The sequence below is a fragment of the Lissotriton helveticus genome, chromosome 12, assembly GCF_964261635.1.
Source record: "Lissotriton helveticus chromosome 12, aLisHel1.1, whole genome shotgun sequence".
Lineage (NCBI taxonomy): Eukaryota > Metazoa > Chordata > Amphibia > Caudata > Salamandridae > Lissotriton > Lissotriton helveticus.
Genome location: NC_136073.1, coordinates 61,259,167 through 61,283,198, shown reverse-complemented (window position 1 = coordinate 61,283,198; position 24,032 = coordinate 61,259,167).

Genomic DNA, 24,032 nt, shown 5'->3' with positions numbered 1-24,032 from the left:
ACTGGTGTTGTTCTTTGCAAAGAGTGCATAATGTACCGGAGAGTGCGAGGTGGAGTGAAATATATATATTTATTTTTTTGAATGTGTGTATCAAAGGTTATATTAGGGTGAAAGGAGGTCTGCCTCTCTTTCACAAGGATGATGTCATCAGTGATTTCATTTGAGAGGTCATCAGTGATGTCATGAGTGATGTTTCTCTACGCCAGTCGTGCTGTGAAATATCTGCAGGATGACGAGAACAATCTGATGTTAATCCGGATGGTAGCAAGATATATTTTTGGATTGAGCGGCTGCCAGGAAATAAAAGCCACACACAACTTTTTCTTTTGAAGGCATTTTTATAAAGCAGTTGCCAGCCATTCCAAAAAGAAACTATTTTGCCAAGATCGGCATAGAAGGACATAAACAGTAAAATATGGCAGTAAGGGTGCATTGTTGGCACTGTGGTTCGATGGACACAGGAACAAGTCAGCAATGAGAACACAGTGTCTGTGGACAGGTATGATGAAATTACTTAATTTCAACGGAACTTTCCGAATGTGATTGCCGAGTACTCACGGACACTGCGCCCTTCATAACTAATTAGTGATACCGTTCTGCCACTTTAAAACTAGAACTACTGGGAACTAGTCTGTCCTCGATGTCTAAAGTTACTTTTTTTAATAAAAGCCAACAAACCCATCCAAGGTGAAAGCTGCATATGATTAAGCCGTTGTAGGCGAAAGGCGTCATGCTATGCTGTCTCCATTAAAGATTTGAAACCAGCACGATGGAGTGGTCGTTTGGGAGTTAAGTGTAACTTACGGTGGTGATAGATATATATATACATATATATATATATACACATATATATATATACACATATATATACACATATATATACATATATATATATACACATATATATACATATATATATATATATACACATATATACATACATATACATACATATACATACATACATATACATACATATACATACATACATACATATATATATATATATATATATATTCACTGAAAAAACCATAGGTTTCACACCAGTTATAGTTAGGTGGAAATTTTACTCATAAAACCATTGAAATTCCCACGTTATAGTTAGTTGGACTCACTATAACTTGCACGTGCAATGCACTGCTAAGGACGACACATATTACATCACTCATGACATGGTCAGTGACATCACTCATGACATCACTGATGACATCTCAAATGACATCACTGATGACAACATCCTTGTGACAAAGTGGCAGACCTCCTATCAGCATAAAATAACCTTTGACACACATTCAAAAATAGAAACTAACATTTTCTTAAAAAAGGAGAAACCGATATTAATTACAACAACTTATTAGGTAATTCCAACATCTACATACACATCCACTCATTCACCAACAGTTCTATATAGTCACTCAGGCATGTACTTACTCATCATATGTACTCATACACCTATACATCCTGTTACACACTAATACTCATCCATATAGTTACTCACACACAAATTCACACATGCAAATAAACTATCAAAAAAACATTTACTTGATTATACTGCTATATACACACCACTACACATACTTCTACAGAAACGGAAACATATTTACTCTCTTAAACAATCAATTATAAAAACACTCACTAACCCACCCATACACACAAACATCCACCCATACAGTCTTGCACACATGCTGTCTTCAAAATACATACAAATAGTGAGTCACTCATTCATGCATCTGTGCTCTAAGTAATGTCCCCCACCGAACCATACAGACACTGATACTCAAAAAAACAATAACCCATATACACACTCATGTAGCTACTCACCAACCCATGCAGCCACGTATACACAAAGTGAGACACAGATACAGATATTTAAATATTTAAACATTACTCGCTAATATATGTATTCACTAAGATACATTTAATAAGTCAGTTAACCAATCAATTTTACACAAAAAAAACATCCATTTAGACATTTATTTACCCATTTATTCTTCCATCAACCTTTAGATATACATATATAAAAAATATTTATTTTTCAGAAAGATACACATTCACTGGATGATGTCATGAGTGATGTCATTTGAGATGTCATCAGTGATGTCATGAGTGATGTCACTGACCATGTCATGAGTGATGTAATATGTGACGTCATCAACAGTGCATTGCACGCGCAAGTTATAGTGAGTCCAACTAACTATAACGTGGGAATTTCAATGGTTTTATGCAAGTAAAATTTCCACCTAACTATAACTGGTGTGAAACCTATGGTTTTTCAGTGAATATCAAAGTTTTTTTTAATGCTAATTCCTAACTATAACTGGTGTGTAACCTATGTTTTTTTCAGTGAATATATATATTATATATATATATATAATTTCTATGGCAAAATGAAACCCCTCATTTTGTTCCTTTTCAAATTAAATGTATTAAGTGTTACCACTTTATTCCAATCAAGATGACTTCAGGTGTGCCATACTTTTGTCATAAGTAAGACTGTTAGCGTTCTAGTTGTTCTTTAGAACACTCTGGGACATTCTGTCATTGGGCTATAGTTGGGCTACATCTGGCTGTTATTTGGGCTACATTTGGGCTCTTTTGTCTCTGGTGGCCATCTTGGGAGACTGCATATCAGAATTTTTTTATTGAAATAGCAGAGGATTTGAGAAGTCACTCTAAATGTGCCCTAATTTTTCTTTCTTCAGCACTAATCATAATTTCTATGGCAAAATGAACCCCCTCATTTTGTTCCTTTGCAAATTAAATGTTTTAAGTGTTAACACTTTATTCCAATGAAGATGACTTCAGGTGTGCCATACTTTTGTCATAAGTAAGACTGTTAGCGCTCTAGTTCTTTAGAACACTCTGGGACATTCTGTCATTGGGCTATAGTTGGGCTACATCTGTCTGATATTTGGGCTACATTTGTTTTTTTTTCTCTGGTGGCCATCTTTGGGCTACATTGGGCTACATTTGGGCTCTAACATATATAGTCAGTCAGTCAGTCAAAATGTACTTTATTTGGTTTATCATAACCATAAAGCATACATACAAAATTCAAATATAAATAACAGCGAGTTAAAAGTTCATTTAGTTAAAAATTATTTTCTTATTCATTAATTAAACACTTTATCTCAGGCCTTATCTGTGGTCTGTTTCTACTTTTTGAAGCTGAGACTCTACAAAGTTCATGAATTTTACCCCGCGGCATAATAGGATGTTTGAACCTGCTCCCATCCAGCTGGTCACAGCTTGCCTGCAGGTACGAATCTGTAGGATGTTCAAAATTGGTTTCAATAAGATTTTCCTCTTTTCTTTTAAGGGCTCACATGTGCACAGGAGATGGCACAAGGTCTCACTGTGGTAATCACATAGTCTACATCTTAGTCCCTGATGTGTGTCCTTCCATGACGGGATCAAGTCTTTGGAGAAATGGTCACCCATTCTGAGGGCCAAGAATTTTGTTTTTAGGGATAGCCTGAAGTGCGCCATGAGGTAGGGTTGAGGTTTTAAAAGTTTGTACGAATTTAAAATGGTCCATGCATGCCGCCGTTTGGCCAGAGTCTTTTTATCTTCTACCAAAGATAGGGCTTTTGCATTTAGCTTGCAGATCTTTTTAAAGGATAATTCTTCCGGTGGGTTCTTCCAGATCTCCTCTAATTTGAGGGTTTCTAATGCTGCTCGCAGATCGTTCCCCCATGAATTTGATTCCTGTCGGTCATATTGCTTTTTAATTTCTTGCCAACATAGATTGTTTAAAGAATCTGTTTCCGCCGATCTCAATTTCCAACACCATTTCACTAGGGCTGCTTTCCTTTGGTATATTTGATTTTGCAAGCCAAATTCCAGCCTTATTTGCGCCGGGGCTGATCCTTTGTGTAGATGAAACACGGATTTGTATATTTTTGTCACGAGGTTGTTTAAGATGGCTGCTTCTTTCCCATGCCATATTTCCATTCCATATGAGAGGGAGGGTAGGATTTGGGCTGCCATTACTTTTAGCAGACGGTCATATGATAGGCATTGCAGTTTCTTTTGGAGAACTTTATACGCGAAGCTCAATGATTGTGCTTTTGTAGCGATGATTCTTTTTTGGGTTGAAAGGGCCATGTTTTTACTTGTTGTGACCCCCAAATATTTGTAAGCCGTTACTTCCTCGATGTGTCTGCCTTTTGTGTACCACTTGAAAGATCTTCTACTGGTGCCTGCCAGTCTCACCACTTTTGTTTTTCTGATGTTTAATTCCAGGCCTTCTCTCTCAAAGTAATCTGTTAATTCGGATATTGTTCTTTGTAGGCCTATCGGGGTTTGACTTAAAATTACAATATCATCCGCATATTGGAGGAATTGAATGCTTTCATTAGCCAATTTAGGTGGGTGTCCATTCACGTTCTTGAGTTGGTCTTTCAAAATCGGCCAGATATATGTTGAAAAGGCTTGGGGAAAGCACGCAGCCCTGTTTGAGGCCGTTGGTTATTTTTTGTTCTGCGGATATTCTTCTTCCGTCTCCCAGTTTTACTTTTGCCCATGTTCCACTATATAGTGCCATTATTGTTTCCATTAATGCATTTGGAAGGCCCCACTGGTCCCGTTTTTTCCATAGGCGTCTTCTGGGGACTCGGTCGAAGGCCGATTTCAGGTCTATGTAGCAGGCTATTAATCCGCTCTTCCTTTTCCCTGCTCCTTCGACTAGTAATGACAGAGCAGACAGATTGGTTAAACAGCCCATGCCTTCCCTGAAACCGGTTTGGAATTTGGGTATTATTTTGTTATCCTTTATCCATTGTCGAAGTAGAGACAATATACAAGATGAAAAGAGCTTAGCCTCCACGTCGATTAAGGCTATTAGTCTATAATTCCCGGGTTCCCTCCTGCAACCACTTTTGTATATTGGGTGGAATATGTTTCCTTGCCAGGACAGTGGGATCTTTCTTTCCTTATGAATGTAATTAAATAGTGGAGTTAGGTATTTTGCCCAAAAGTCGGTGTCATATTTGAATAGGGCATTTGGCATTCCGTTTGGGCCAGCTGCTCCTTCCGCTTTCATTTTCCTTATTAGGTCGGTTAGATGTTTGATAGTTGTCAAAGGCATTTGTTCATCTCGGTCTGAACCGTCCTGCTGGTCATTTTTCCTTTGTCCCATAACGGTTTCTTTTTGTTCTTGACTATTTTTTGGGTTATTAAATGCTTCTATGTTAATTGGGTAGCTCTGGATGTTATACAGACTTAATATAAGCGGCCCATGTTGTTTCACTTATTCCTATGTTAAGTTGGCCACCAGCTCCTTTCGAAAGTTTATTTATTATATTCCAAAATTCTCCACTATTTGGTCATTTACTTGCTCTTTGCAGATCTTCCCAGATATCCTCTGTGTAAGATTTTTTGGCGTTTCTGCAGTCCTCTTTGTATTCTTTCCTTATTTTTTGTATATTGTTGTCATCTACTTCTTTTCCTAACCTTTTTTCTGCAGCCTTTATTCTTAATTTTTTCGCAATTTCCCTTTTCTTGTCTCTTAGTTTAGTATTATACCACGGCTCTTTGTTTTCTTTGTATCCATGGGTCACTGGTGTGTTTACCGCGAATTTTCCTAGCACAAATTTGTTTAACTTCTCCCATTTTATTATGGGTGATTGATTTTCAAAGGCCTTCGTAGAGTTTCCGTGTTCCAATACTGCGTCCATTATCTCCTTTTTTACTGGGCCCTTGCTTTTGATCCTCTTCAGTTTGTAAATTTCCGGAATTGCTGTAAGAAATTCTAATTGAGTTTTCTCCTCTATGCTTTTCCTCATTATTGTCTCTTGTGGGAAGTGATCGCTCTCTGGTCGGATTTGTATTCCAAAGTGATCTATGTTCTTTTTTAGTTCGTTGCTTATTAGGGTGAAATCAATTGTAGAGTTCTTTTTACCGCTGGTGAAAGTGGTCTTAGCGGGTATGCCACCCTCCATGTTTCCATTTAGAATTGTTAAACCTAGTGGGTCTAGGTCGCTCCAGATTTTCTGAATATTATCCTTGGTCCGATTGGTTTTTATTAGATTACAGTTGAAGTCACCAGAGATAAGTAAATCATGGGATTGATAAGTTCTGTGTAAAGTTTTTATCAAATTTATTAGAGTTTGAGCTTTTTTCGCTTTTGTGGCCTTATCTGGGTGGATATATAGGTTTATAATTAGTAAATTCCATCCGGGGCTCTTTTTGCTAACTTTTGATTCTACTTTGATCACTTGTAACCAATTCTCCCCTGATTCGAGCAGTTCGGTTTTCCAGTCTAATTTATTCGTGATAAAGATGGACAGACCTCCCCCTTGGGTGTCCGTACTTTGCAAATTTTTCTGCCATTATGTGATGTTCCTCATATCCCATAATTTGTCTCGGGGTTACATTCCATGTTTCTTGGAGTAAAAGTATTTCAAATTTGCTCAGGTATTCTATTGTTTCTTGGTCTTGGGACATTTCTTTAAAACCGTGTACGTTCCATGAGCAGATCCTTATTTTTGTTTCTGGTTTTAATGTTAAATTGGTGTTTTGTCTTTGATTTTTTTGTGCTGCTTTGCCTACATCAGGCTCGATGGGTGTTTAGGGCCTGTGCCAACCAAGACCGATCTTTGTGTTCCTTCAAACCCTGGTATTGCTGCTTTGCTTTTGTGCTACTCAGATCTTGTTCGGAAATTGATTTGTTTCTTGCTCCCCTCAATATTGTTTGGTTTATTTCCTTTACATTGTTGGGTTGGGGAATCTTGTTGTTTAATAAGAGGAATGGATATTTTATTGGGGTTTGACGTTCTAAAGTTATGCCCCATTCTGAAAAGTATGTCCTGGTTGAGAAAATAACCTCTGCTATTTCTTTAGATGCCCAGGTGGTACTGCTTATTTCTGAATTCATATCTTTGTTTCTTTGTATGAATTCTACAGCTTTCAGGTCGCTTGTTGTAATTCCCCTTAGTTTTGGTATCTCTTTGATTAGTCGCAGGATGTTTCCCCTGTTCAGCGTATTTGAATTTCCCTTTGTTTGAAATTCCGGCTTGAATAATAATTTACATTCTGTTACCATACTTGCTGTTTCGAGATGTCGGGTTTGATAAACTCTCCTTTTTCCTTCAGTTGGATCAAATCGAATTTGAGATGTGTTGTCATTCTTGCAGACCGTGATTGTTAAATCCGGTCGAGTATAATCTACCGTGGATTCTTCTTTTGGGGGATGCATTTCTCCTTGACCTATTTGTATATTACTTGAGTTTTGTCTTATTTTATCATTTGACTCCGTTTCATGGTGGTATCTGCAAGTTCTTCCTTTATTTCCTGCCGTGATTATCAGACCAATATTTGGTTCCCTCACTTGGTCTACCTGTGTTTTTTGGCTTAGCTCTTTTACCATTTTTTCCTGGATAAGTGATAAATTTCCTCCAGTGTGCCAATTTAATCCTTTATGAGTCAAAGGTTCACATTCGCTCTTTGACTTGATTTCCTGTGTTTTTTGTTGTTCTATGGCCTCTCTATGATTTGATTTTAGTGTTTCACTTTTGTCATTGGCTTCGTTTGTACTTGACTTATCCTCGTCTTTTGGTTTTCCTTGTTTACTTGCTATTATTTTGATCTGATCTGGAGATTTTGTTTGGTCTTCTACATCGTCTGTGTTATTTCCTTTGTTTCCGTCTTCTTTGGAAGAGGTGTCTATGATCTGTTTAATTGGGGCCTCTTTTGTCTTTTGTTCGGAAATGGCAAAGAGTTGTTTTGCCTGCTTACTTTTTGTAGCATTTTTTCTTGCCTTCCTTGCCCGTTTCCGCTGTCTTTTGGTTAGGGGTTCTGACATACCCGATGAACCCATTGTTTTGTTTTCTTCCAGACCTCTCTTTAATGGTTTATTATCATCTGAGTCGTTTAGAGTTTTTTCTTCTTCTGTGATGTGAATAGTTCTATGTTGATTTCCAATTTTCTTGGCCTCAGTGTTGGGATTGTCACCTTTGTTGGTTTTCCCGCAGGTTACTGCTAATATGTCTTTCAAGATGTCTGGTAATGAAGCGAATTTATCAATTATGTCCTTACAGACGCAGTTTTGTTCTATTAGTTTCTCTTTCCATTGTTTTTCTTCTTCCTTTTCTTTTGTGAGATGTAACGAAATTTTTTCCAGTTTCAAATTTATTCCCGATATATGTGTAGCAATTAGGTTCATCAGGTCTACCTGCACGTCGAGTTTGTTTGATTGGAAGTTCAGCGCATTAATTACTTGTTGTAAGCTTTTTAAGAGCACATCCCCCCATAGTGTGGATTTTCCTTCAATTCCTCCGGTTTGTAGCGGCTTTGCCCCTGTTGACCTATTTAGACTTTGAGGAAGAGATCGTTATATGGTGTTCTTCTTTTGTTGTATTCTTTGCGGTGTTAGAGACTTGGCTCTTATTTACCGGTTGTCTAATTGGGCTGGAAGTGAGGATTATTAGAGAGGATGTTGACTTCCTTTTTTGTTCATTTGCATTCCTTTTACCGATGTTATCAAGATCTTCCAATTTTCTCAAATTTTCGAGACTCTGTTGCAGTGGGTCAGCTTCCTTGTGTGTGTTCTCTTCGAGCATTCTCCGCAATTCTGATTCTTCGAAGATCGAGAATGATTTGGACCACTCAATCTTTTGTACGCTTTTCTGCGGATTTATATGTGATCCTAAATTGTTCTGATTAATGATCACTGGGCTATTTTCGTTAACCTCAATTGTTGTTAAATTTGGTGTTAACTTTATTTGATTGCAGGTTGCATGAACTTGTGCCGTGGTTTTGATCAGCCAATTCTTTATTGTTGATTTTTCTTTGAGGTTGGGACTCATACTTATTTCCGAGTCATTTCTCATCTTACGTTTTTTACGTGATGAGGTCAAGCAGGTTGTTTTTTTTGTGGACTTTTTTGAGATTTTGCACCCTTGCTGTTACCTGGTGTTGCTGCCCCTTGTTCTTTTGAAAACTGAAATTTGTACTTCAATTGATCACCCCCAAACTTGAACGGTTCGGCAATGGGGATGTCTGTCTGGTCAGGTTGTTCATTCCCGGTTGGCTCTTCTAAGTTGCTTTTATTCCCTTGTTCTCTTTTCCCTTTTACTGCCACTCTTCTTTTTGTTTTCTGTATTCGGGACTGTCGAATTTTTCCTGACCGCATCTTCCAACTGCTATTTTCCGGAATTCCCTTCCGGCTTGTATACTGCTTGTATACTGCTTGTCCTTTTCCAAAAACTCCCCAAGCCCGTCTGCCGCACAGCGACAGCTGCCGTCAAGGGAGTGCACTTGAAGTTAGGTCAGAGGTTGGGTGATTGAGTAGAAGACTTTTTGGCTAGGACAGTGAGGATTTTGGATTTTATATTACTACAAGTGGGCTCAGTTTGAGTGGATAGTTCTACTATCTCGACCTCCCTTTATATCTTGTTGGCCGATCAAAAAGTCCCTGTTCTCGTAGATACCGCTCTCCAGCCCCTTTTACTCTGGACCCAAAAAACTGGTTCGACTCTTTCCGCAAGACCCGCTAGCCTAATACCGGGCCTGTATCGGAAGTTTCTGATTTCCCTCTTTTTCCTATTGACCCATTAGACCCTTGCCCCTTGCCCCTGATCCTAGTCTACCCCTTACTGGTTTTCTGCAGAGTTCGTCGCTCGCCTTGTGGGACTTTGCCTCAGACTCTTATGCTGGCTCTGGCTTGCCTCGGCTCTCTCAAGGTTTCTCCTGGTTGGTGCTCTTGTGTCTCGAGATCCCTCGTGTCACTTCGTGTCTCCTCCAATTCTTTCAGCTCCTTTATATGACGCCTTGAGCTGTATTGCTGTTTTGTTTATTATTTCCCCGAACAGCGTCTCCAGCTCCTTCAGTTCCCCCTGTGACCCTCTTAATCTCTTAGTCTTAGTCTTATGGGGTCAGAGGGTCAGAGAGCTCAATAGGGCTCCCGGTGTCAAATGCCCAATACCCTTGTTTCCAAAACATTTTCCGAGTTCCGAGTTCTCAGTTGGCTGCTTCTTGCTCCTTGCAGCCCAACATCACCGCGCCGCAACGCTGATAGCACCGGCTCTCAAATCTCTTCAGCCGGCGGCTTTGCAGTTAGCGGCTTTGCCGGCTCCCCTTTTGCTTCCGCTTCGGCAGTGTCGGTAATGCAGCACTACTCCGCGATGCTCCACTGCACCGCTGCGGCTGCCTCACTCTTATCTCGCTCTGCGGCACACCTTACGTCTTTGTGGCGGCTTGGGATCGGCTTTCAGATCAGCTTCGTCTCCCGGTCAAACTCCGCCGCCGCCGCCACTGCAGCTCCACACCGCACCTCTACTCCTCTACTCCTCTTGATTGCACTCTAGCGCCACCTCAGTCAGAGAGGGACAGAACTCACATATATATAGCCCAATGTAGCCCAATATATATTTTCTCAAAGTTAATTTTCGTAAAAACCACCGGAGCATATATCTTGAGACATAGCAAATGCACATCGGGGTACCAGTCCCTACAATTTACCAAAGTTTGGTGGAAATCCATTCAGCCGTTCGGGCTAAAAGTGAGTCCAACCGCCCTTTGGAAATTAACCTGGGGAAAACACGTTTTGGGACCCCCCCTTTTATCTCGGCCCCCGCTTGACGCATCCCCCCCAAACTTTCAGGGAAAGGAGCGGAGCGCAGGGAGGCAAAGTTAAGGAAAATTACCGGCAGATCCCTCTTTCGGCGTTAAAGTTATTCCCAATAGAATGTTGCAGATTTCCTATGGAAAACGATCCTAACTATAACTACCTACTGGCGACCGCCAGTAGGTAATATATATATAATTATTTTTTTTGAATGTGTGTATCAAAGGTTATATTAGGGTGAGAGGAGGTCTGCCTCTCTTTCACAAGGATGATGTCATCAGTGATTTCATTTGAGAGGTCATCAGTGATGTCATGAGTGATGTCACTGACCATGTCATGAGTGATGTAATATGCGACATCATCAGCAGTGCATTGCAGTCGCGCGAGTTATAGTTAGCTGAACTAACTATAACCGGGGAATTTCAATGGTTTTGTATGCGAGAAATGTCCAGCTAACTATAACTTGGGTGAAACCTATGGTTTTTTCAGTGAATATACATCTCAATTCTCAAAAAATCCTTTAAGAATAACTGCACTCACAGAGGGGAACGTGGCACACACATTCTTTATTCCCCAACGGTCAACAAACGCGTTTCGGCTACAAGCCTTCGTCAGTGTTGATGACACCCCATTGAGCAGCATGTTAATAAAGTTTCCTGCCTATACATAGACATCAAAAGGGGACAAGGATCACTTTCAAAAATGGCGCGCCATTTTGGAATTTACTCACGTTAATCCCGAGTAACATTTCCAATATTTACCTTCACATATATAGGCATGCATATTTATTACAATCCCTCTGTGAACACTAGGTTCGAAAATGGTGGGAGGCGACCAGCCTGCAAATCTTTATAGAGGACAAGCGTGTCTCTAGAGGACTAAGAGTACACACAATACCATCGTACGAAAACCCGGACCCCCAACTCCTCACTGATTGGGCAGATCACCCAGCTGAATACTGTGAAGGGACCTTAAAAACATTGGTCCAGTACGCCTGGAGTGATAGGGAGAAGGAGTTGGCAGATATAAAGACACTGGAGGAGGAACTTAGCAAGAAGGATGATGCAAGTCGTGTTGAAGCTCTGAAATGTCAAATAAAGCGGAGGCTGAACAAATATGAGGAGAAAATTAAAACCAAGAAACAGGAAAACTATGCCCGCGATGAAAACGATTATCTGCAGGGGCGAGTATTAACATTTGCGAAAGAATTTGATGCCCCCAGGAAAAAGGTGCAGCAAAGGGCACACCAAGCTACAGTACCGCGAGTGGAAACATCGGAGTCTGAAGTGATGGAGAACGAGTCGAGTGATGATTAAGGGCATGGCAGAACGGCAAGAAGAGGAAGTGTTGCCCTCCCTGTCCCCATTCCCCCTTTTCACGACGAGTTCAAGGTCATTCGACAGTCCTTTTTGCGGGGAGGGAAGAACAAACCCCCAGAAAGTCCCACCTCAAGACCCGCAAAGCAGGCGGAGGGAGGAAGAGGAAGAGGCCAGACTTGGAAGAACAGAAGCAAGTAGAAAACCAACAGGCGTTAATGGAAACAGAGAAACTCACAGTTGTAAATCTAACCCACAGACACTTATCTGAGGTTGAGACAAGGCTTTTAAGTATTGGCCTGAGCTTTTGTCCTAGTAGTCGGCTAGAATACACACAGACTAGGATAGATCTGTTCTGCTTTGTAAGGAAAATTAAACTCCATAAATACTTCAAACTAAGATCTGCAACCAGAGAAAATAATATTGCCCCAAAGAATAACAGCTACTGACATCCTGACGGGTGAGGACTTGTCAGGTTTAGAACTTCTCAAAGATCTCAGGAAATAACGGAAGGAACATCGAGCCAGGAATAAGACCATGGCGGAAAGAGCTGCCAAACGAGAAATTGAAGAGGATATTGACGAAAGTTCCTTCAAACATGTTTCTACTTTTAACCCGCAGATGCCCTGATATGCAATCAATGTATTTTCAGAAGCAGTAATGAATGATTTGCTGACTTTCAGAGGGAAGCAAGGGAAGGTTACAGATGCAGGGAACATCTCCCCACAGAAAAGGAATGCCTTGCAGGATCTCATGAAGGACGACACAATTGTTATCAATCCATCGGATAAAGGTGGGAACGTGGTCCTATTATCGAGAGAACAGTACCGTAAGGAAGCAATGAGACAACTGTCAGATGCTCAATACTATCAGAGAACTAACTTGGAAGTATACAAAAGAAGTGTGGTGCAATATGACCAATTAGTGCAAAAATGGGAAAAACGATCAATGTTGGGGGCAGAGGAACATCTGTTTCTGCGTAGTAATAATCCTACAATTCCCACATTTTATTTGCCTAAACTGCACAAAAATTAAATGGACCCACCCGGAAGACCTATTGTGTAGTCGGTGAATGGTTTGACTTAACACATGTCGAGGTTCATTGACAGTTCTCCGTTTCCCTTTGTGGTCGAGCTACAATCCCATGTAAAAGACACAAAAGATTTCCTGGCTAAAATCGAAGATGTGGTTTGGGAACCATCTTATCTACTTATGGTACTAGACATCACCAGCCTGTATACAAACATAAGACATGAACAAGGAATGATTGCTATTGAGCACTTTTTGAATAAAAGACAGCTTCGGTTTGCACAACATACCTGTATGCTACTAGAATTTGTAGAGTTCTGCCTGACTAGCAACATCTTAATGTTTGCGGACCAATTCTTCATGCAAATATCTGGTACTGCGATGGGCACCTGCTTCGCCCCCAGCTATGCAAACTAGTTCATTGGCTGGTGGGAAGAGCGGGTGCCACGGCAGTGCCAGTCAGGACATAGGAGGAGTGGTGCGGTGGTATCGATATATCGATGACCTATTCATCTTGTGGCAAGGGACGATGGAGACGGCTCATCGGTATATAGATGTCTTGAATAATACCTCGTGCAACTTACACTTCTCGGGTACCATTAGTCCAGTGGCAGTGTAATACTTGGACCTGAGAGTGTTTGTTGAAAACAGCAGACTGCACACCTCCCTTTTCTGCAAGCCGACAGCTGGCAATTCCATCTTGTGTGCCAATAGCAACCACCCTCCAAAGTTAGTCCAGAGCATTCCCTGTGGGGAGCTGTTGAGGCTACAGAGGAATAGTTCGAGGGAACAGGATTTTGAGGCGGCTGCCTCTGACAGTATCAGTAGATTTGTAAGGAGAGGATATAATCTAGGCTCTCTGACAAACACTTGTGAGGGATAGGAAAATACCTAGTGGAAGTGGAAGAATCGAACCTAGCAGGGAAGTTTCGGATGATTACACCTTATTCGTCTGAATCTAATCATTTGAGGAGAATGCTTCAAAAAAACTGGCATATCCTCAAAACAGAGCCTATTATTAAGGAAGATATACCAGTACGACCACAGGTTACTTTCCGCAAGGCTAGGTCTTTGAGGGATCTATTAGTAAGGAGTCACCAAGAAAAGTTTGGACTCAGGAGGGGAACATTAATGGATATGAAGGGCTTTTTCCCGTGTAGTAGGTGTAAGGCGTGTGCAGGAAGCAAACGAGTTCTAACATACAGTTTACCGAGGCCATTGATAAATTTATTACATGCAGCACACCATACGCTGTCTACTGTTTAGTCTGCCGCTGCGGCCTACGTTATATAGGCAGCACGATCCACCAGTTGAAGATAGGGATTCTTGAGCATTGGAGGGCAATTGACAAGGCTGATCCTGCCTACCCTGTCGCAAGACATTTTGCTGAATTACATCACAGCGATAAGGGGGAAATCGAGTAATTTGGACTGGATTACGTCCCAAATAACAGAGGGGGCGATAGGCTTAGGAAACTTAGACTCCTGGAATCAAGGTATATAATTGACCAAATCACCAATGGGTTTGAACAGTGGGGAAGAACTAGCGGTGCATCTGGGGAAGTGATGGGAATTCCCTCTTTCCCAGGAGTGTCAACTGCTCTCTCCCTGGAACACCTATTGCCCTCAAGTCATTGGTACCTTTCTTCAAGGTGTGGGAGAGAGGTAGATCTGAACTATAATATGTCCAAATATAGCATGAATCTCGCGAATTGTGAATGTATTTATTGAATTTAAAATTTATACTGTGTCTTTTGTTTTTTTTTGTTTCTGGACTTATTGAATCTGTGGAATCTAGGAATTTCATATTGATAATTTTCCTACAAATCTCTTGAATCTTTTCTATTATCGATCTTGGATGAACTGGAGTAGTTCTATATAGAATTGAATGAACTGGAATCATGTAAATTCGGAACTATCTGTTTATAGATCTATTGGAGGGTCATGAGCACATATGGGTGGGTCTTGTCTTTTCAGGGTACACTGCTAGCTGAATATAATGGTTTGCCATAATGCCTATGCCTGGTAGCTTCATTGTTTTTTATAGTAATGAATTTTGTTATGGGGACATTTGCCGATGCACGGCTGCACTGGAGGTGTTAAATTTTAGATGCACGTTATGGAAAGTAATTTGATGCCTTGCCACCATTATAAACAAGAAAAAATGTGCATATAGCACATAAGTGGTTAAGAGTATTTGGGAACTAACAAGGCATTCTCGTCTCTCCGTAAAGTTGGGTACTGTGGGGAGATAAGCCAATCCACGGCAAGATTACAGCCCAATGATCTCTTTTGAAAACACTATACAACCCAGAAAACAGGGATTGTAATAAATATGCGCGTCTATATATGTGAAGGTAAATATTGGAAATGTTACTCTGGGATTAACGCGAGTAAATTCCAAAAGTGATCCTTTTCCCCTTTCGGTGTCTATGTATAGGCAGGAAACTTTATCAACATGCTGCTCAATGGGGTGTCATCGACACTGAAAGGCTTGTAGCCGAAACGCGTTTGTTGACTGTTGGCAATAAAGAAGGTGTGTGCCACATTCCCCTCTGTGAGTGCGGTTATTCTTAAAGAATTTATTTTAGAATGAAGCTTTGTATTGAGGGGCTGTCCAGTGCCACAAACCGCACCCACCTGCGAGTGATCCGTGTGAGAGTGTGGAGCCTGGAGCGTGTAATATATCACTCCACATCAGCTTTTCTCAAAGAAAATACTCGCGCTCAGAATGTGCCACAGTTTATTTAAGCAAAGGTTGCGCGTTTCGACAGCAAAAGCTATCTTGATCACACGGTTTGCTGTTCTTACAGGTAGTGAATACATAGGCTTTAGACACCAAAAATGGGACTGTTTGTTTGATAAGTGGTGACTAAGTCAACCTGGCGGCCATCTTAAAACGGTGTATAAATGTACATAGTAAAGGGCGCACATTCCTATATATATATATATATATATATATACACATACATACATACATACACATATACACACATCAACAATGCCTGAAAAAACACCCTGGATGTAAAACATAATTGTGAACAGCTATTTACATATTCACAAAAAAGTACATGGCATTCTTGATATATATATATATATATACACAAATATAGGAACGTGCGCCCTTTACTATGTACATTTATACACCGTTTTAAGATGGCCGCCAGGTTGACTTAGACACCACTTATCAAAAAAACAGTCCCTTTTTGGTGTCTAAAGCCTATGTATTCACTTCCTGTAACAGCAAACCGTGTGATTAAGACAGCTTTTGCTGTCGAAACGTGTAACCTTTGCTTAAATAAACTGTGGCACATTCTGAGCGCGAGTATTTTCTTTGAGAAAAGCTGCTGTGGAGTGATTAATTGCTGAGAGACCTGCTCGGCGTTGACTCGCCATCTGTCTATGGGCTACGGACTTTGTGCAAACCGGTCGCTTTGGAGAAAAATTATCAGAGAAGTCCATTGGCCGGCCGCCATTTCACACGAAGGATCAAAAAACAATTTCGCTAACACTGTTGAACTGGTTCCTAGGTGGCGCAGAGGAGGTTGGTGTCTCCTTTTGCCCTTTGTTGGGGAGCGTGCAGAGGGGGAGGGTCGGTACGTTTGGGAGCAGACGCGCCCCCTCTGTTGCCCGGTGTATCGCTGTAGGAGATACTGACTCCGAACGCTGTAACCTTTGAGTGTATGCACGTCATGGAACATTGAGACTTTCATGATGGACAATAACCGCAATACACTGAACTATTGATAATATCACATGTCTCTCGGGAAATACGTGTGCATACATAGCAAGATACTGGAATCGATTCTCACGAGACTTATGGGATTTTTACAACTCTTGAATATATGAATGAACCAGTTGAGGAAAGTCCAGAATGATATGATTTCGGCATCAGCAAACAAGCGAAAAACGTGTAAGTGGCAACAGAAACCTTCTATTTACAAGGGGAATTGTGACCACAGTTTTTTGTAAAGGGGAGTGCTTATTTGTAACCTATTCAGCATACGCACGTGTACCACAACATTAGGTACACAAGGACTCACATTTTAATTTTAATTTTGACATCAACATGGAAGCAGAACGCCACGCAGCGGCAGCAGCCTTATTTGCACAAGCACCAGGCGTAGGCACACGTACTGTACACAAAAATGAAAATCCACAAGATGTATCACTCAATACCAAATTGAAAAAGCTAGAAAAACTGAAAAAGTCGGAATCATCCAAGTGGTTGAAAGCCATCTCATTACAGGACTATGTTGACAAACAAATGGTCCCGAGAGGTCTACGTATTTATATTATGCCCTCATATGAATCCTTAAACCCTCAAATGTTATTAGATTGGCAAGAAAACTCGGCCAATGGATCCAGAACCATGTTGAATATTTTGATTAAATGCGCATGGGAAGATCGTGAAGTGATTCTATCAGAGATAAAGACATTAGAGGAGGATTTATCGAAAAATAAGGACCAGGATACTATTAATACATTTTTGAAAGATATGAAACCCAAATTGGAACATCACGAGGAGGACATAAAAAACCGCAAACAGCGTAAATTACATAGGGACTGTGTTGACTACGAATCCGGCCGGATTCTCACATATAGCCCCACATATGACTCTCTATAATGACCTACCGCCATTAAAAAAAAACAGAGGTGGGAACTACAACATCTAATAGCATCACAACTTTGGATACTAGTGGGTCAGATACTGATCTTTCATCCTCAACAATAAGCTCCATCTCCGAAAGGCCGATACAATCAAGTCGGGCGAATTTTTTAGACGAATTCAGGGTCCTACGAAGGGGCCGTCAAGTACCAAGATGAACACCCCAGTCGCCACCGATGAGATGAAATCCCGTGGAAGAGGCCGCGTAAGAGGAAGAGGGAGGGGAAGTGTAAACAAAGACGCAAATTAAGAAAACAAAGGCAAACAAAAAGAAAAACACAAACGAGCCCATGGGAACGAGGACACGAAGCTCAAAACACAAGAAAAATTGGACCAGTGGGGTAGACGCAGGGGGGGTGGACTGGGAATACTATACAGGACCTCCATAAGATGTCGGACTGAGCAACTCTCCTCACCTCATGATTCTTTTCAGGCCATGTATTCCGTTCTCAATCCCTCCCCCACGGTTTCATCTTCCGGCATTCTGATTTATAGGCCCCCTGGTCCCAGATCTACATTTAGCCATGACCTGCTTAAACTACTGGAGCCCTACATTGGTAGACCCAACTTTACCATACTTGGAGATTTTAATTCCACTTGGAGAGTGACAGTTCCACAGATACCGCCTATCTGCTGGACTCTCTGGCCTCCTGTGGGCTGACACAAGGAGTGGTAGGGCCCACCCACTCTGCCGGACATACGTTGGACGGGGTCTTTACCAACGATACCAGACTAGGGGTGGGCTCTCCCCTCCCTTTGTCTTGGTCAGACCACATGGCCATCCCACTTGACTTCACATCCCCCCTTCTTGCCACAACCCCAGCTGACTCTAGTAAATGGGAATTAAGAAGGAATCTTAGGGGAATAAACAATGATTCTCTAGCCCCTCTCATCTCCAGCTATTTGCCTCCCTTAGTGAGGGACACGGACACTGCTCCTCGTGATCGCTACAATTCCATCACGAAAGCTGTGGACACCCTGGCCCCGATTAAGCAGCACTATTACGCTAGGAAACGTCCTTCAGCGCCCTGGTACTCCGATGCCTTTAGGGTTGCAGGAAGCAGGAGAGGCACTGGAGACTACATAGTGATCCTCCTGAAAAAGACAAACACAAATGCCTTCTCAAGGAGTATAAAGCCACGGTGCTGGTGGAAAGAAAAAACATTTCGCCAAGTTGACCGCCTCCTAAGCTCCCCAAGGGAATTGTTCAAAATTGTGGATTCCTTATCCCTCCTTCAATCACCAGACCCCATTAGAGCCACTCAGGAACTTTGTGACCAGATTTCAAACTTTTTTCATGTGAAGATAATGGATATCCACTTAGGCTTAGAAGCTCTCAATCAAAACCTGGGGGCTCCCTGTGCCGCAGTGGTGCCCCCTCCCCTGTAGGAGGATCCTGTAAGGTCCCAGGGTGGCCTCCTCACTATTTTTCCCCCATTCACCCTAGTGCAACTTAATCTGCACTTGGACAAACTTAAAATCGGGGTCTCCTCTTGATCCCTGTCATTTGAAGACCCTAAAAGAATGCAGGGATGTCTTACTCCCTCCATTCATGGATGTTATCAACCTTGCAATCCATGAAGGGGTCTATCCGACCTCATGGAAAATGGCCATAGTGAAACCCCTTTTAAAGAAGCCCACATTGGACCTTGGGATTTTAAAGAATTTCCGCCCTATCTCTTTACTAACCCTGGGCGTAGTTCGCGAAGTAGCGCTACGCGAAGCTACGCGAAGTGCACTTCGCACTACGCGAACTTCACATAGCACTACGTGAGCTGCGTAGTAGCATGTTCGCACTGTGCAAGATACGTTTTCAATGATTGCACAGTGCGGACAAGCATCTGGCACTGTGCAAGCATTGAAAACGGCATCTTGCACAGTGCGAGCTGTAGTTTTCTGCTGCTCGAGTAGATTATTACTCGAGCGGCAGCTTTCTCAACGCGAACAGGTAGTTTCTCATTGAGAGCGGTCGCGAGCATGCGCAACCACTCACAATGAGAAACCGGACCTCCTCGCATTGAGAATCTCGCCGGGATGTCATTTTGCTTGCTCGCGGTCGCGAACATGACGTTCAGGACCGCGAACAAGCAAAAAATGACCGCTGCACTACGCTACGCTGCACTACGCATGTTCGCACTGTGCTATGTGCAGCTCGCGTAGTGCGAAGTTGCGGAAACTTCGCAAACTCCGCGAGCATAGCGTAGTGCTTCGCCCAGGGTTACTCTTTACTCCCAGCCCCTGCGAAAATGTTAGAGGCCTATCTTAATAACTATCTGCGTGCCTTCTTGGAGAACTCCAGCCTTCTTGACCCCTCTCAACACGGTTTTCGGAAGGCTCATAGCACCGAGTCCGCCCTTACAGTGGTCACTAATAACATCCGAGCGAAGGTCGACAGTGGCCAGACTACCCTTCTGGTCCTGCTCGACCTCACTGCCGCATTTGACACCCTGTCTCCCTCAATCTTGGCCATGCGCCTTAGGGAGATAGGAGTGGACGGACCGGCGCTTAGCTTTTTAACATCTTTTCTTGATCACCGTGAACAGAGGGTCAAGATGGGTGAGTTTCTCTCCCCAGTTAAGCCTGTGCAGTGTGGTGTGCCTCAGGGCTCGTCCCTGAGCCCCACACTTTTTAATATTTAATATTTACTTGACCCCTTTAGCCAGGCTTGTAAGATCTTTTGGGCTGGAAGTTCTATCCTATGCCGTAGACACTCAGATCATGGTCTCCCTTTCACAAACTCTAGAATTCACGGCCATAAATTTCAGGAACTGCATGGAAGCAGTTGCAGGCTGGATGGTGAGGAACTTCCTCAAATTAAATGGGGAGAAAACGGAGGTGCTTATTTTTGGAGGTAAGCAGGAGATCTGGTCGATCGACTGGTGGCCTCCTGCTCTCGGAGCCTGTCCCACGCCCTGTCAGTCTGCCCGGAACTTGGGCATAATCTTCGACACCAAGCTCTACTTTGATAAACAGGTTAGCAGGACTGAAATCAACCTGCTGTGGTGTCCTTAAAACCTTGAGGAAAATGGTGCATTATCTCTACACCAAAGCTCGTAAACAGGTAACGGTGGCCCTTACATCCTCTAGGTTAGACTACTGCAATGCGCTATATTTAGGAAAATAATAAACGACTTGTCCAACGTCTCCAAGTAGTGCACAATGCAGCAGCACGATTTGTTGTTGATGCCCCAAGGCTTTCATCTGGCTCCTCCATTAGGAAAAACCTGCATTGGCTTCCCATGCAGGCTAGGATTGAGTTTAAGGTTCTCTGCCTTACCCACCATGCCCTTCACGGTTCTGGGGCGGTTCTCGTGTCCATCTACCCCCCTGGTAGGGCACTTTGCTCAGCCAATAAAAGCCTTCTCTCTGTGCCAAGAATCACTAAAGCAAGGTGGGGCGGGAGGGCCTTTTTCTCTCTTGCCCCTAGGATCTGGAATTCCCTTCTGCCTGAGATTAAGGACCAATCCTCCTACCCTCTCTTCTGAAAGACCTTGAATAACTGGCTTTTGAGGGAGACTTCTCTATAGCCGGCGCACCCTCCCCTCTTCCCATACAGCATTTCCGTCCTTAGCGCCTTGACGTCCATGGGCATAGTTGCGCTATATAAATTCCCGTTGAATTTAATTCAATGGACCCTGACATGGTAAATCAAACTATTATCAATTTGAGCAAAAGACAATTAACATTTGCTGAGAAAAGTACTCTATGTCTAGGTCTGACTTTCTGTCCGTCAGAGGTGTTTAATTATGCAGATACTCGAATAGATCTGTATAAATTTGTGAGAAAGGTGAAACTTAAAAAATGGCATTCTTTTTACAAACCAAATTATGAAACAACACAACTACAAGAATGTGACATTGCCGGTACCTTCCCCAATCTCAATATTGGTGATGCTTCAGGAATTCACAACATATAAGGTTTGGCGAATGAAGAAGATCAAAGTATAATGGAAAGTGAATGGGAGTTAGGTATGAGTGCGAATCGGACTCCATCAACAAAATTTAAACCACGATCTGTCTTTTATCCTAACCTTCCCCATGATAATATAGATACCTTTCAGGATGTAGTAACCCAAGCCCTATTGAAACTTAAACGTAAAGCTAACAAAAGAGTGTGTTTCAATCTATCATGTGAACAAAGAACATTTCTTAAAGACCTAGCAGACGATACAGATATTATCATCCGCCCGGCAGATAAAGGAGGCAATGTTGTTCTCTGGGCAAAAGAAATGTACCTAATGGGAGCACAGAAACAACTAGATGATAAACAATTCTATGTCCAGATTAACACAGATGTATACAACACCAGTATCATTGACATTTGGGAGAAATTAAAACAATGGGAACAACATTGCTACATAACATGGGAGGAATACTGCTTTCTGAAAAGGGATTATCCAAAACTATCCATATTGTATCTCCTACCAAAGATCCATAAGAACCCCACTATTCCACCAGGGAGACCCATCGTGTCTTCCATAGGGAGCGCTTTAGAGAATGTCTGTAAATTTGTTGACTTTTTCCTAAGAGAATATGTTATTAGTTTGCCATCTTATGTAAAAGATAGTACGGATTTCATATGTAAACTGCAAGATGTGACCTGGGATACAAATGACCTACTAATCACTATGGATGTGAACTCCTTGTATACTATTATAAATCATGAGGAAGGTATACAGGCAAGCTATCACTGCCTAAGAAAAAGACTCATACAATATCTGGAACATACTAGGATGTTGTTGGACATGCTGTGATTATGTCTGACCGGCAACATTTTTATGTTCAACGTTACTCTTTTTCAACAGATCCGTGGCACTGCTATGGGCACATGTTTTGCCCCAAGTTTTGCCAACCTCTTCCTTTGCAAGTGGGAGGAGGAGATCAGGTCGGACCACACTTTGAACTATTATTTTTTAAAGGTAAAAGTGTGGCTCCGATATATTGACGATATGTTTTTAATCTGGACAGGCAGTGAAGCACAAGCAGTAGAGTTCATTAACATTCTGAATACCAACAGCTACAACATAAAGCTGACTAGTCAGATATGCAATAAATCTATTGAATTTGTGGATCTTCGTGTAACATCCGAAGAAAATACGCTCAAAACTACCCTCTACAGGAAGGCCACGGTGGGAAATACAGTTCTTCACGCTCTCAGCAGCCACCCCGATACCCTTAAGTGGAGTATCCCATATGGGGAGCTGCTGAGAGCGAGAAGAAACTGTAGTAGTACCTCTGCCTTCGAACAAGAAATGGATACCATGATCAAAAGATTGAGAGAAAGGAGATATCCAGAATGGGTACTAACCAAAGCCATGAATCGAGTGAGAACTGTAGACCGTAACTCACTGCTTAGTCCTAACGAAGATAAAAATACTATGAGCAACAACAAAGAGCCAGAGGATATCACTAGGGTGATACTTACTTACAATAGTAATTCTACCCAAATATCTAAAATATTAGTAGATAAATGGGATGTAATAAGCAGTGATCCTTATATTGGTCCAACAATGCCACGAAGACCTAAAATAACATCCTCACTATGGACCTCCCTATTCTTAGTGAGGATCCTAACTCAGGGTATGACATTCTATGTGACTGGATAATTAGAGCCTTAAATACACTGATCCCTGCAAAGTTGATCAAGTCACGATCTCATGAATTCAGCCCATGGTTTAATGATGAGCTTATCTTACAAAGAAAGGAGCTAAAAATAGCAGAACGAAGATGAAGGGACTACGATCCTACGTTGAAGATCTTGTATGTCCAGCTACAAAAAAGCTACCATCGCAATATATGTAGGATAAGAGCAGCATACTACGCTTCAGAGACTAACAGCCAGAATGCCTCCAAAACTATTTTTAGAATCCTGAAAGAGCTCAGTGTAAAAAAAAACAGTAAATAAACCCAACATCTCACCCGCACTATGCGACAACCTAGCCACCTTCTTTACGGATAAAATCAAGAAAACGTATAATTCCTTCCCTATTACATCTCTATCTACCCCCGTGACAGACCCTGATAGACCTAAACTTTCCAGTATCCCGGCACTTAGTCACGAAAACTTTCTGTCTATGTAACAAAATTAAATCTGGCTCACCTACGGACCCCTGAAACCTGAACAATTCAGAGAAGCTGGCGAAATAATACTAGGCCCTCTTAGAGACATTATCAACCTGTCTTTTCTTTCGGCCAGTATTCCCGCCAGCTGGAAGCAAGCGTGGGTCTCTCCTATCATAAAGAAACCCACGCTTGACCCCCACCTACCAGAAAACTTCAGGCCCATCTCTACTTCCTTGGCCAGCCAAAGTGGCGGAAGCTCATGTTAATTCCATCCTGACCAACTTTTTGGTGTCTAACTCCATTCTAGACAGGTCTCAACATGGCTTCTGGGCCGGACACAGCACCAAAACCGCCCTCCTGAGTGTTACTGAACATCTTCGGACCATACTT